Source organism: Cajanus cajan, chromosome 8 (assembly GCF_000230855.2).
Source record: "Cajanus cajan strain Asha chromosome 8, NIPB_CcT2T_4, whole genome shotgun sequence".
In the NCBI taxonomy this organism is placed as follows: Eukaryota; Viridiplantae; Streptophyta; class Magnoliopsida; order Fabales; family Fabaceae; genus Cajanus; species Cajanus cajan.
The window spans coordinates 54,222,635-54,237,408 of NC_138524.1; positions in this window are offsets into that span (position 1 = coordinate 54,222,635).

A 14,774-nucleotide genomic window follows, 5' to 3' on the forward strand; every position below is an offset into this window, starting at 1 on the left:
GCCTTGTATTTGCGGTCAAGTAGTGCAAGTAGTATTGTCCTTGTATTGCTCGAGGGTGTAAATAGTAGATTAAGGAAATTGTAACTAGCAAAGTTTTGTTAGACTTATTTGGACTTAGATGGCCCAAATCATTTTGGCCCACAGGTTTGGACATCCACTTACTCATGCAAGTGGTTTGGACATCCAAACTATGTCAAGCTTGCTATCCAAGCTACAAATTAAGTCACATGGCTTTGATAGTGATATATCAACAAAATTATTAAAAGTGATCATTAGTCTAGAAGTTGTAATGATTAGGTTAGGTGGCTGAAGTTAACTTAAGTTAACCTATGTTAATCTTCAATTAAGATTAGCTTAGCTTGCTCCATAAACTTTTAGACAACTAACTAAACTTGAAGACATTTAACTATAGTTAGTTAGCTTAAGTATAAGATAGATAGCTGAAAACACTTAACCATGGTCAGTCTAGCTTACACTATAAGTCAACCAAACTTTATATATTGTAGTTTTAACCCATTTTGTAGCAACTTTTGAGCATATTATAGAGTGTGGCTGATAATTTTCTCTCATATTCTCTCTCTCAAAGCTTAAATTCTCTCTTTGATTTGCTTCCAATTTTCTTATCCCCTTCCTAAGAGTGTGGTGAGATTTGAAATTGTTTATCTTCTTCCTTGAAGTGGCACCACTTGAAAAGATTTCTTCACCATGGAAGGTGAATCCAGAGGTTTCCTCCTCCATTGGAAACCTTGAAGAACCTTAAGAAGTGTCAAGGAGTCAAAGATTATATCAATCTATATGAACCAATCTTGTTGTGTGCCTTTAGGTTAATCTTGTTCCTGCATTTTAATGTTTTAGGATTTCTTATATCTTGTTTGAAACTCCAAAATATTCAATAAAAAAAACTCGAAAGAAAAACAAGTAGTGTATGCATTTTTCCTTTCTTAGTCTCCTAGTTTTGTCTTAGAAGTTTTGGGTAGTTGTATTACTTTTCATTACTTCTCTTATCTCCCTTTCTCTTTTGAAATCTATAAACATTAGTCTCTATTTTGGTTTGGTTACATTGTTGGCTGCACATATTCATACTCTTTGAAGTGTTCATTGAATGATTCCTATGCATGTTAATAGATCTAGCATGTTCTAATGTCACATTTTGTAAACTTTGACTTGCTAACTCTTAATTAGAAATTTAAGGCCAAAAATTCCTTGAGTTTTTTGTGCTTTGTTTGAGATATACAATCAGATTATGAGTGTAAAACGAAAATTAAAGAAAGTGTACAAAAAAGAGGACAAACTAGAAGCAAAACTAGTTACTAGTAATATAGAAACTTGTTTAGTACACTTACACTTCCTATACATTTTTTTTCACCGCTTTTAAACCTTTTTAATTCATTTTTAGGCCTTTTATTAGTTCTATTATTCAATGTAAAGAAAAAAATAAAGAAACAGTCAAGAAGGCAACAAAAGAAAAAGAAAACAAAAGCAAAAGCTAGAAAAACAAAAGTGTAAAACAAAGAAAGTTTAGAGCATTTGTCCTTGTGGTTTTTTGTGTATTTTTCCTTTGGTTTACTCTTTTTCCAATGGCTGGAAACACATTAAAATCTCTCAAAATTTTAGTATAAATTTTTGTTTCATTTCGTAATCAACTTTAGTGTCATTCCTAGGACTATTCCTTTGGAAGCTAGTGTTGAAATCGTACTTTAATTTCTTGTTTTGTATCTTTAATATTTTGAGCTTGTCATATTTATTCCTACTTGAGTTCAGCCTCTTCTAATTGTACTTTTTATTCTTAATTTTATTGACTTCTACTCTCTCTTGTTGGTTGTTAATTCTTGGTGGTGATAGGTTCATTTTTAAGTTCTCAAACTTGGAAACAAGTTGATAATTGAGACATATTAGAACTACTTCAAAGGGGGCTTCAACCTTTGGGAGATTGAGGTACCTAAAATTTTGAGTGAAACACTTTTGTGAGGCTACCTTGTATGTTCATTTTGTAGGGAAAATTTCAAAACGGGGAATAGCAACAGAATTAAAGAAGAAAATTTTCCATTGTAAGCCCATCTGTCGCAAAATCTGTCACTAAATCTATTTCTAAATTGCTTGAATTTCATTTCAATTTCGTTTCATTATTGTCTCATTTGTGTTTCATTTGTATACTTTTGTTGCTTAACTTTTTATATTCCTTGCTCCTGTTGTATTTGTATTTGACCTTCTAGGAGTGTCTTGAGAAATCTTTGGTGTTCTCCCATCTCTCCTAAGTTTTTTTAGTGAAACTTAGTATCCATTATTTTTATTAAAGATTATGTAGAGCATGTCAAATACTTAAGTTTATTTAAGTGAATCTTTTGTTTTATTAGAGCATATGCTATTCAGTCAAAGCATATCATGATAAAGATTGTCCAATTAGAGCAGATCAATATTTTGTTGTACCAAATTGTAAATTATTCAAACATGACAAACTATAGAATATTCGCTTAGAGCATATCTAGAATGTTTAATCAGAGCATATCAATACTTAATCAAAGCATATTTTAAGCGTATATCATCAATGAATAAAGAATGCATTGTAAAGAGTTTTCTAGACCACTCCCCCTAAGATGGAGCGAAAACTTCTAAGGTTTTAAAACTAAACACAATTTTACTACTCTCCTACTACGCCCCATTTTGACACCAACAAAAGCTAGCATCAAGGCAAAAAGATGGCGACAATAATAATAAAATAATATCCATGACAAATTAATGAAATGAAAGACATAACATACGAAGACGATGTGTTCTTCAATAAACCTTTTATTAATATATTAGCCCATAGGGCTATGCAAAAAATCCAAATTGTTTCAAATTGATCTGATCCATTTTGAAAAAATAACTCTAAACCAATCCAGTTTATAAAATCGGTTCAATTATTCGATCCACTTTGTAACTTTTAAAAAGTAGATCAATTCAATTCAATTTGGGATTTTTAAGAAAATGATCCCTATACAGTAAAATATGAATAACTACACCGCATTAAATTCATTCAATTTCAAAATAGTTGATCCATATTTAAAAAAAAACTGATCTACTTTATAAAAAATGGATCAATTAAACCGTCTACCGAGTAAATCGATGGTACAGAATCCACCGAGGGTACAAACCGACTAGATCGCATCGATGTGTTCAAATTTAATGTTCATCCGTCATGAATCTCCATGAGTTTTATCTCGGTTGCCACGATTTTTTCAACGATAATGTTCTTCTGTCAACACATTCATTGACTACCATCTAGGGCTATGCAAAAAATCCAAATTGATTGAAATCGATCCGATCCATTTTGAAAAAATAACTCCAAATCGATCCATTTTATAAAATCGGTTCAATTGTTCGATCCCTTTTGTAAGTTTTAAAATGTGGATCGATTCAATTCAATTTCGGTTTTTAAGAAAATGATCTTTATACGGTGAAAAAATGGATAACTGCACCGCGTTAAACTGATTCAATTTCAAAAAAACTGATCCATATTTGAACAAAAATAAACTGTTCCACTTTATAAAAAATGGATTAGTTAATCCATCCATCGGGTAAATCGAAGGTACAGAATCCACCAAGGGTGCAGACGAGATCGCATCGATAAGTTCAAATTTAATGTTCATCCGTCACGAATCTCCATGACTTTTATCTCGGTTGCTACGATTCTTTCAACAATATTGTTCATCTGTCAACATATTCGTTGACTACCATCTAGGGCTATGCAAAAAATCCAAATTGTTTAAAATTGATCTGATCCATTTTCAAAAAATAACTCCAAACCGATCCAGTTTACAAAATCGATTCAATTATTCAATCCACTTTGTAACTTTTAAAAAGTTGATCAATTCAATTCAATTTGGGATTTTTTAGAAAACGATCCTTATACGGGTAAAATATGAATAACTGCACCTCATTAAATTGATTCAATTTCAAAAAAGCTTATCCATATTTAAAAATAAACTGATCCACTTTATAAAAAATGGATCAGTTAAGCAATCTACTGGGTACATCGACGGTACAGAATCCACAGAGGGTACAAACCGACTAGATCGCATCGATGTGTTCAAATTTAATGTTCATCCGTCACGAATCTCCATGAGTTTTATCTCGGTTGGCACGATTTTTTCAACGATATCGTTCATCTGTCAACATATTCATTGACTACCATCTAGGGCTATGCACAAATTCCAAATTGATTCAAATCGATCCGATCCATTTTGAAAAAATAACTTCAAATCGATCCAGTTTATAAAATCGGTTCAACTATTCGATCCACTTTGTAACTTTTAAAAAGTGGATCGATTCAATTCAATTTAGGTTTTTTAAGAAAATGATCTTTATACAGGGAAAAAATGGATAACTGCACCGCGTTAAACTGATTCAATTTCAAAAACACTTATCCATTTTTGAAAAAAATTAAATTGATCCACTTTATAAAAAATGGAACAGTTAATCCATCCATCAAGTAAATCGAAAGTACAGAATCCACCGAGGGTGCGAACAAGATCGCATCGTTAAGTTCAAATTTAATGTTCATCCATCACGAATCTCCATGAGTTTTATCTCGATTGCTACGATTCTTTCAGCAATATTGTTTATCTGACACAATATTTGTTGACTACCATCTAGGGCTATGCAAAAAATCCAAATTGTTTAAAATCGATCTGATCCATTTTGAAAAAATAACTCCAAACCGATCCAGTTTACAAAATCGGTTCAATTATTCGATCCACTTTGTAACTTTTAAAAAGTAGATCAGTTCCATTCAATTTGGGATTTTTAAGAAAATGATCCTTATACAGGTAAAATATGGATAACTGCACCGCATTAAATGCATTCAATTTCAAAAAAGCTGATCCATATTTAAAAAAAAAACATAAACTGATCCACTTTATAAAAAATGAATCAGTTAAACCATCTACCAGGTAAATTGACGGTACAGAATCCACCGAGGGTACGAACCGACTAGATCGCATCGATGTGTTCAAATTTAATGTTCATCCGTCACGAATCTCCATGAGTTTTATCTCGATTTTTATGATTTTTTCAACGATATTGTTCATCTGTCAACATATTCGTAGACTACCATCTAGGGCTATGCAAAAAATCCAAATTGTTTAAAATCGATCTGATCCATTTTGAAAAAATAACTCCAAACCGATCCAGTTTACAAAATCGGTTCAATTATTCGATCCAATTTGTAACTTTTAAAAAGTAGATCAATTCAATTCAATTTGGGATTTTTAAGAAAATTATCCTTATATGGTTAAAATATGAATAACTGCACAGCATTAAATTCATTCAATTTTAAAAAAGTCGATCCATATTTATAAAAAAAAATAAACTGATCCACTTTATAAAAAATGGATCAGTTAAACCATCTACCGGGTAAATTGATGGTACAGAATCCACCGAGGGTACAAACTGACTAGATCACATCGATGTGTTCAAATTTAATGTTCATCCGTCACGAATCTCCATGAGTTTTATCTCGGTTGCCACGATTTTTTCAACGATATTGTTCATCTATCAAAATATTCGTTGACTACCATCTAGGGCTATGCAAAAAATCCAAATTGATTCAAATCAATCCGATCCATTTTGAAAAAATAAGTTTATAAAATTTGTTCAATTATTCGATCCACTTTGTAACTTTTAAAAAGTGGATCGATTCAATTCAATTTGGGTTTTTTAAGAAAATGATCTTTATACGGGGAAAAAATGGATAACTGCACCGCATTAAACTGATTCAATTTCAAAAAAACTGATCCATATTTGAAAAAAAGTAAACTGATCCACTTTATAAAAAATGGATCAGTTAATCCATCCACCGGGTAAATTGAAGGTATTGAATCCACCGAGGGTACGAACTGACGAGATCGCATCGATGTGTTCAAATTCAATGTTCATTCGTCACGAATCTCCATGAGTTTTATCTACGTTGCTACGATTTTTTCAACAATATTGTTCATCTGTCAACATATTTGTTGACTACCATCTAGGGCTATGCAAAAAATCCAAATTGTTTGAAATCGATCTTATCCATTTTGAAAAATAACTCCAAACTGATCCAGTTCATAAAATTCGTTCAATTATTCGATCCACTTAGTGACTTTTAAAAAGTAGATCAATTCAATTCAATTTGGGATTTTTAAGAAAATGATCCTTATAAGGGTAAAATATGAATAATTGAACCGCATTAAATTCATTTAATTTCAAAAAAGCCGATCCATATTTAAAAAAAAATAAAACGATGCACTTTATAAAAAATGGATCAGTTAAACCATCTACCGGGTAAATCAACGGTACAGAATCCACCGAGGGTACGAACCGACTAAATCGCATCGATGTGTTCAAATTTAATGTTCATCCGTCACGAATCTCCATGAGTTTTGTCTAGGTTGCTACAATTTTTTCAACGATATTGTTCATCTGTCAACATATTCGTTGACTACCATCTAGGGCTATGCAAAAAATCAAAATTGATTCAAATTGATCCGATCCACTTTGAAAAAATAACTCCAAACCGATCTAGTTTTTAAAATCGGTTCAATTATTCGATCCACTTTATAACATTTAAAAAATAGATCGATTTAATTCAATTTGGGATTTTTAAGAAAATGATCGTTATACGTGTAAAATATGAACAACTGCACCCCATTAAATTCATTCAATTTCCAAAAAGCTGATCCATATTTAAAAAAATAAATAAACTGATCCACTTTATAAAAAATGGATCAGTTAAACTATCCACCAGGTAAATTGACGGTACAGAATCCACCGAGGGTACGAACCGACAAGATCGCATCGATGTGTTCAAATTTAAAGCTCATCCGTCACGAATCTCCATTAGTTTTATCTTAGTTGCTACGATTTTTTCAACGATATTGTTCATCTGTCAACATATTCGTTGACTACCATCTAGGACTATGCAAAAAATCAAATTGATTCAAATCGATTCGATCCATTTTGAAAAAATAACTCCAAATCTATCTTGTTTATAAAATCGGTTCAATTATTCGATCCACCTTGTAACTTTTAAACAATGGATCGATTCAACTCAATTTGGGTTTTTTAAGAAAATGATCTTTATATGGGGAAAAAATGGATAATTGCACCGCATTAAATTGATCCAATTTCACAAAAACTGATCCATATTTGAAAAATAATAAACTGATCCACTTTACAAAAAATGGATAAGGATCCATCCATCAAAATTGATTCAAATCGATCAGATCCATTTTGAAAAAATAACTCCAAACCGATCCAGGTTTTAAAATTGGTTCAATTATTCGACCCACTTTGTAACATTTAAAAAATAAATCGATTCAATTCAATTTGGGATTTTTAAGAAAATGATCCTTATACGGGTAAAATATGAATAACTGCACCGCATTAAATTGATTCAATTTCAAAAAAGCCGATCCATATTTAAAAAAAAATAAACTGATCCACTTTATAAAAACTGGATCAGTTAAACCATCTACCGGGTAAATCGGCGGTACAGAATCCACCGAGGGTACGAACCGACGAGATCGCATCGATGTGTTTAAATTTAATGTTCATCTGTCACAAATCTCCATGAGTTTTATCTCAGTTGCTACGAATTTTTCAACAATATTTTCATCTGCCAACATATTCGTTGACTACCATCTAGGGCTATGCAAAAAAATCAAAATTGATTCAAATCGATCTGATCCATTTTAAAAAAATAACTCCAAATCGATCCAATTTTTAAAATCGGTTCAACTATTCGATCCACTTTATAACATTTAAAAAATAGATCGATTCAATTCAATTTGGGTTTTTAAGAAAATGATGCTTATATGGGTAAAAAATGGATAACTGCACTGCATTAAACTGATTCAATTTCAAAAAAACTGATCTATATTTGAAAAAAATAAACTGATCCACTTTATAAAAAATGGATCAGTTAAACCATCCACTGGGTAAATTGACGGTACAGAATCCACCGAGGGTACGAACTGACAAGATCGCATCGATGTGTTCAAATTTAATGTTCATCTGTCACGAATCTCCATGAGTTTTATCTAGTTTGCTACGATTTTTTCAACGATATTGTTCGTTTGTCAACATATTCGTTGACTACCATCTAGGGCTATGCAAAAAATCCAAATTGTTTCAAATCGATCTTTTCCATTTTGAAAAAATAACTCCAAACTGATCTAGTTTATAAAATCGGTTCAATTATTCGACTCACTTTGTGACTTTTAAAAAGAAGATCAACTCAATTCAATTTTGAATTTTTAAGAAAATGATCCTTATACGGGTAAAATATGAATAACTGCACCGCATTAAATTCATTCAATTTCAAAAAAGCCGATCCATATTTAAAAAAAAGTAAACTGATCCACTTTATAAAAAATGGATCAGTTAATCCATACACCAGGTAAATTGAAGGTACAAAATCCACCGAGGGTACGAACTGACAATATCGCATAAATGTGTTCAAATTTAATGTTCATCCGTCACGAATCTCCATGAGTTTTATCTCGGTTGCTACAATTTTTTCTATATATAGTTTGTCTGTCAACATATTCGTTGACTACCATCTAGGGCTATGCAAAAAATCCAAATTGTTTCAAATCGATATGATCCATTTTGAAAAAATAACTCCAAACCGATCCAGTTTACAAAATCGGTTCAATTATTTGATCCACTTTGTGACTTTTAAAAAGAAGATCAATTCAATTCAATTTTGGATTTTTAAGAAAATGATCCTTATACGGGTAAAATATCAATAACTGTACCGCATTAAATTCATTCAATTTCAAAAAAGTTGATCCATATTTAAAAAAAATAAACTGATCCACTTTATAAAAAATGGATCAGTTAAACCATCTACCAGGTAAATTGACGGTACAGAATCCACCAAGAGTACGAACTGACAAGATCACATCGATGTGTTCAAATTTAATGTTCATCTGTCACGAATCTCCTTGAGTTTTATCTGGGTTGCTATATTTTTTCAACGATATTGTTCATCTGTCAACATATTCGTTGACTACCATCTAGGGCTCTGCAAAAAGTCAAAATTGATTCAAATCGATCCGATCCATTTTGAAAAAATAACTCCAAACCGATCCAGTTTTTAAAATCGGTTCAATTATTCGATCCACTTTATAACATTTAAAAACTGGGGTACTTTAGCATAGCATTTATTTTTATTCCTATTTTTCCCTTTTGAAAATGATTTTAAAAAAAAACTCTCTTCATTCATCAAGACCTTAACTCTTTCTCTCACGTTGCCACTAGTCATGAAGTGGAGATTCAAAAACAAATCATTTTTAAAGAAAAAGAATCTCGACTTTAGGATTTAGTGAAGAAGAGGTGGACTTCACTTAGTCCCACTTCTTGTGCTACTTCCTTCGTGGTGCCCAAGGAAGTTAAGCCTTATTTCTTTAAGACTCTTTCTACTTTAGTTGTCTTCATAAAGCACCCAACTTTTGATTTGTATGATTTGTTGGATACATCTAATGGAGTCCTATTTTCTATTTTTGATCTTGAAGGAAGTTCAAATTTATTCGAACTTAGTCACCTTGGCTATTTTCAGCCACCTCCCATCCTATCTCCACCTTGAGAGCTAAACCCTAGAAGTGGCCTTCATCTACCTTGAAGTGAGTCAAACCCTAGAGTGCCCTCTCAAACCTTTCATCAAACACTTCATCCACACTCTCCATTTTTATCCTTTCCACCATATTCCTTCTCTAAACAAAACTCCACCTTTGAAGAACTTGATCTAAAGAGTCAAGGTGTCCTCACATTGATCAACCAATCCATCAATGCTAGCAAAGATGCCATCATTGACTAATTTTAAGGCTTCAACCGACCTATAGTGGGAGCTCGGCAGCATCCCGGTTTTGATTTCGAGGAACTCAGCGGTACCCTCGTTGTCATTCATTGGCTTGAGCGGCTCGATGGCGGCTCTCAACTTGGATGGTTGTTGATATCCTTTGAAGGAGGACCTTTGAAATCTTGGGTGGATACTTCATGGTGTTTCTTTTTTGATTTGAGGTACTCGACAGTACCCTTGTTGTTGACTTGTGATGAAAAATGCCTCAAGGAGGATGGGCAAGATGTAGTTGATGTGCCCCTGTGTTGATGGGCGATAGATGGGTGATAGGGATTCTGGTGTTTTCCCTACCATGTGAGTATTGTGATGCCTCTCCAGGCATCTACTTGTGGTAGGTTTTTTTTGAATTTTATATTTGTTTAGCTTTGGCTTTTTCATGTTTGAAGCTTGCCTTTTTCTGCTATTTTTCTAAATGCTTCGACTTTTTCATGTATGAAGCTTGCCCTTTTCTGTTTTATCTTTTGTTATCATCATTGGTGGAGGGATCTCATCCCATGATGATGTTATTTGCTTAATATTTATTGATGAGTATTATTTTGGAAGCCACTCCTAGCTTTGGTAAGGAAACCATTCCTAGTCTTGGCATTCTCTTGAATCATCCTTCATTCAATTGAGGAGTAGGGCGTGATGGCCTCTTCATGCTTGTGGACTTGATTATTCTTCCTTGTCCGATTCTATCCCGTCTTGCTATTGACATGTCTTTTGTTTCTTGGTGGCTATATGAAACCACTTTTATGGAATGCCCTTGTTGGGGTTATGCTTTTTGACATGATCTTGGCTTTAAGGCACTGTCTAGTTGTTGATCTTTTTTACAAGTGTTTTAGCCTCTTGATTCCTCCGACAAGGGATGGATAGACACACACAAAGAATGCAAGAATGCAAAAGAAAATGCAAAGCAAGAATGGATTGGATTTTTTCAAATTTTTTTGAACTTATACCCTTTTGTGCACACTTGTGCCCTATGCATGTTATGCAATGATGTCTCTATGCTAATGCTTAAATGCAGATTGATTTTACTTTCAAGAAATTAATCTATGCACATTAATCAATGACATGGATTGTTAGCCTTTAGCCGTGTCGAATTCATTCCAAGTGTTGCTTCCTGAACCTGAGGTTTGTTTAGTTCAGCCCTCTCACTTGTACTAGATATGATATGTTAGCCCTTAGATCAGGTGTACCTAGACTCTGTTCTAGGACACCTCCATCTTTTCCTTGTGAGTGTTCACTGTGCATACTTTGTGTATCTCTCAAATTTATCTTAATGACATATAGGTCAAGAGGAAAGAGAGGAAGAGGATATATACATATATTTTTTTTGCAGAAGTTTTGTTAGAAAAGATTTTGCAAAATTGGTTTTTAGAAGAATGGCTGACCGAGGTAAGCTAGTGGTTTAGGCTGATGAACAAGTACGTTCAAAGTGAGGAAATCATTTTTTGCAATAGCTCATTATTTCCTTCAAAGTTAAGCAATGACTTAGGATTGCATATTTGATTAAATGATCTTCCCGAGCTGCCTTTCAGTTTTCAGCTCGGGATGCTGCTTTGTCCTAACTTCTGCCTAGGTTACTTGAGGTGTGTTCCCTGGCGAACGTTTCCTTTTTTATCCTCACTTTTGCCTAGGCTACCCTTTTTTTTGTGGGTCTCCTAGCGGACATTGCCCTAATTTTTGCGCTGCCCCTCAGTGTGTTTCTTGTGGGACTTTTATCTTTGCAGCATTTGTGATTATCTTTCATTTCTTCATTAAAGGGCGATGCCCGTAGCACTGATCTCGTTGGGACTTTTATCCACAAGTCATGCCAAGTTTGATTGATCTTTATGTGTTCTTTTATTTCATATTAAGCCATTGTTTCTAATGACGTCCTTATTTCAAATGTACTTCTTCATTTAAGGTTTGTTGACGAGGCTTAGAGTAGAAAAAAGGGAGAAGAGAAATGAAGTAGAAAAGTGTATGGCATTAAAATAGAATTTTCAATTTACACGTGCCCATTTAATGTAGCTCGAGGGCCCGGGCATGCCCTAAGTTCGTGATTCATACACAGAGAAATAGAGGGAGGTTGCTCCTTAGAGAGGCCTAGGTTGCCTAACTATAGGGTTATCCTACACTTGCTTGGATGTGGCACTTCAGAAGTTCTCGTGTAGAGGGAGGTCATTTGGCTTCTTCTCTCATGAAGGTGTTGTCAACCCATATCCTGAGTCTTTCCTAAGAAGGAATGGGTAGAAGCGATGATAGAGCTTTCCATGGAGTCTTGCTTTTCAAGAAGAACATTCAAGCTGTCTCTCGATTTTCAGCTCGAACAAACATTACTCTTTTTTTTTTACTAGAATGCCCTTTGCGGGTTTTCATTCTAACAACTTCTTGATAAGCAATGCTTCTCTCTTGTTGAAATCATCTTTCAAGAAAGCTCTATTCACTTTGCCTTAGTGTTTGAGGGATTCGCCTTCCTCGGGTTCTCTTTACTAGCTTGCAACTTGTTAGGAGTGTGGATCCATCCATTCCTAATCATCTTTCCATTCCACTTGGATTTCACGGTTGCACGACACAACTTTATCTTCTTAGGGCAAGAGTTAGCGTCTTAATGATTGTGGAGTTCTTTACCCTCAACTCTTTATGCATGGCTTACTTCCATTACTTTCGATTAATGCACATAGGATAATTTCCCTTTTTATTCTCGTTTATTCTTTTACAAGGAGGGATATGTTCTAAATGAATGTGATGCAGAATGTAGAGAAAGTTGAGAATAATAAATATCAGTCTCATTGATTTGTTTATTTATGAATGCTCAAATAGATTTCAACAGTATTAAGTGAGAATCTATATTAGATTCTAAGAAGACTTACTTCAACAAACATATCAAAGCAAGGGCCCAACCATAGTGTTTTTTAATAAATTGATTTGGGTTTTCCTTTATAGCGCAGATACTGTCGTATATTAGAGCATTCACTTTTCTTAACTTTCTACACATACGGTAACCTAATCCTCCTTAGCTAATAGAATAAAATTAATGAAATTAATGAACTAATCAAGAATGCATGTCATTTTTTTTTTCCTAATCTTTATCATGTTTCTATTATCTAAAGGGGAATGATGCATGGTAAAGATGAGATTTCTTTTATTGATTTTTTTTTACAAAAAAGGAAACTACCTATATGATGTTAATGGAATGCTGACCTAAGAATATACAAAGGGGTATAAAATTTTTATTATTATTTTTATTATTATCTTTATTGTTTGCTTATTATAAAATTTCAATCCTTCTTATTAGAACAAAATAATACAAACAAATGCACACACATATGCTCAATCAACGTACACCCATGAACGATCATGATGAAATCCTTGGTCTATGGTTCCTGTCAAGAAAAGTGTGTTGTATAGGACGGTTCTAATCTCACTGGTCTTTAAGGATAGGGACCCAGTATCTCTGTCGCTGTCACCTGGCAAACTCTAAGGCTTGTCACAGTATTTCGGGCTAGAGTAACCGATTATCACCTTGAGTGTGATTTCTGACAAGGCTCGCAGGCTCCAAGGCCAAACTTGGGCCGGTCGTACGTCAACCACTCCCTATGTTTAATACCCTCATGCCCCTAGGTGTATGGGGAACTATTGTGTGCAAAGGATTATGTACAGATTTTTTCAAATAGGTGCAGAATTTAAACAAACAAACAAATAGATATTAAAGCCAAACAAATAAAACAAAAAAGTAAAGGGAAAAAATATTTAAATTATTATTTTTATTTTATTAACTTCATCAATTAAATGGGTCTGACCCTCTTTAAACGTCCCCAATGGAGTCGCCATCTGTTGCAACCCAAAAATTTCTGATCTTGGGACCTATGGTTTAGACATCCTTTTAAAGATCTCATCAATTAAGAAATGCACGGACACCAGACTAATCCTTAATTAATGGTTTTGAAAATAGGTTCTATGGAGTCGCCACCAATATTTTACTCAAAATATTGGAAAAAGAAAAGGTTTTTTAAAGTCCAATAATGACCTTGATAACCAGAATTGGGTTCGGGGGTCAATTACGTGTAGGGAATGTATTAAGCACCCTTACAACCCCCTCAATCGGTACCCTATGATGAAGTTAATGTGATAAGAAATAATAAATTAAATATTAGATCTTCAAATATGGAAAATATAGGTGCTTTGTGACAACCTTTCACACTACAATTGTCTCACAATACTCAAGAAATATAATAGAAAAGAGAGAAATTTTGAGCTCTAAGGAGTCCTGGACGAAATTTTCGACATCCCGAGAACTGTGCCCAAGCAGTCTATTTATAGACTTCAGAAAGGGTCCAGAACGGCCCGTTCCAAAATTGGAATGGCCTGTTCTAGATCTGGTCGTTAAGTGTTAATTTAGTGTATTGAAATGGGCCGTTTTGAAATTGGAACGGCCCGTTCTAGAGGTGCGTTTAACACATAATTGTCATTCTGGAACTGCCCGTTCCAAATTAAGAATTCAAGCTTCTTTTGTTACTTGGAACAGCCCGTTCCAATTTGGGAACGACCCGTTCCAAATGTAGGTTTTAGCCTTTTTTAAAGAGCCTGGAACGGCCCGTTCCAATTTTGAAATGGCCAGTTCCAATTTAGGGTTTTAGGCCTTTTTGTAAATTGGAACGGCCCATTCCAGTTTTGGAACAGCCCGTTCTAGGCTTACTAAAACTAGCTTATTTGGGCTTTTAGCCTTCTGATGTCATGTCCTTTTATTTCTATGATTGGGAGCTCCTTTCCTTGATAATAGACGTCCATTTCTTCGTTTGTATGCCCCCCGGACGAAATTGGGTGTCTACAACAGTCCGTTCCAGTTTTAGAGCAGGTCATTTTAGCTTGAGAACAGTCTGTTCCCATTTGGGAACGTGACGTTCCATTTTTGGAACAGCCTGTTCTA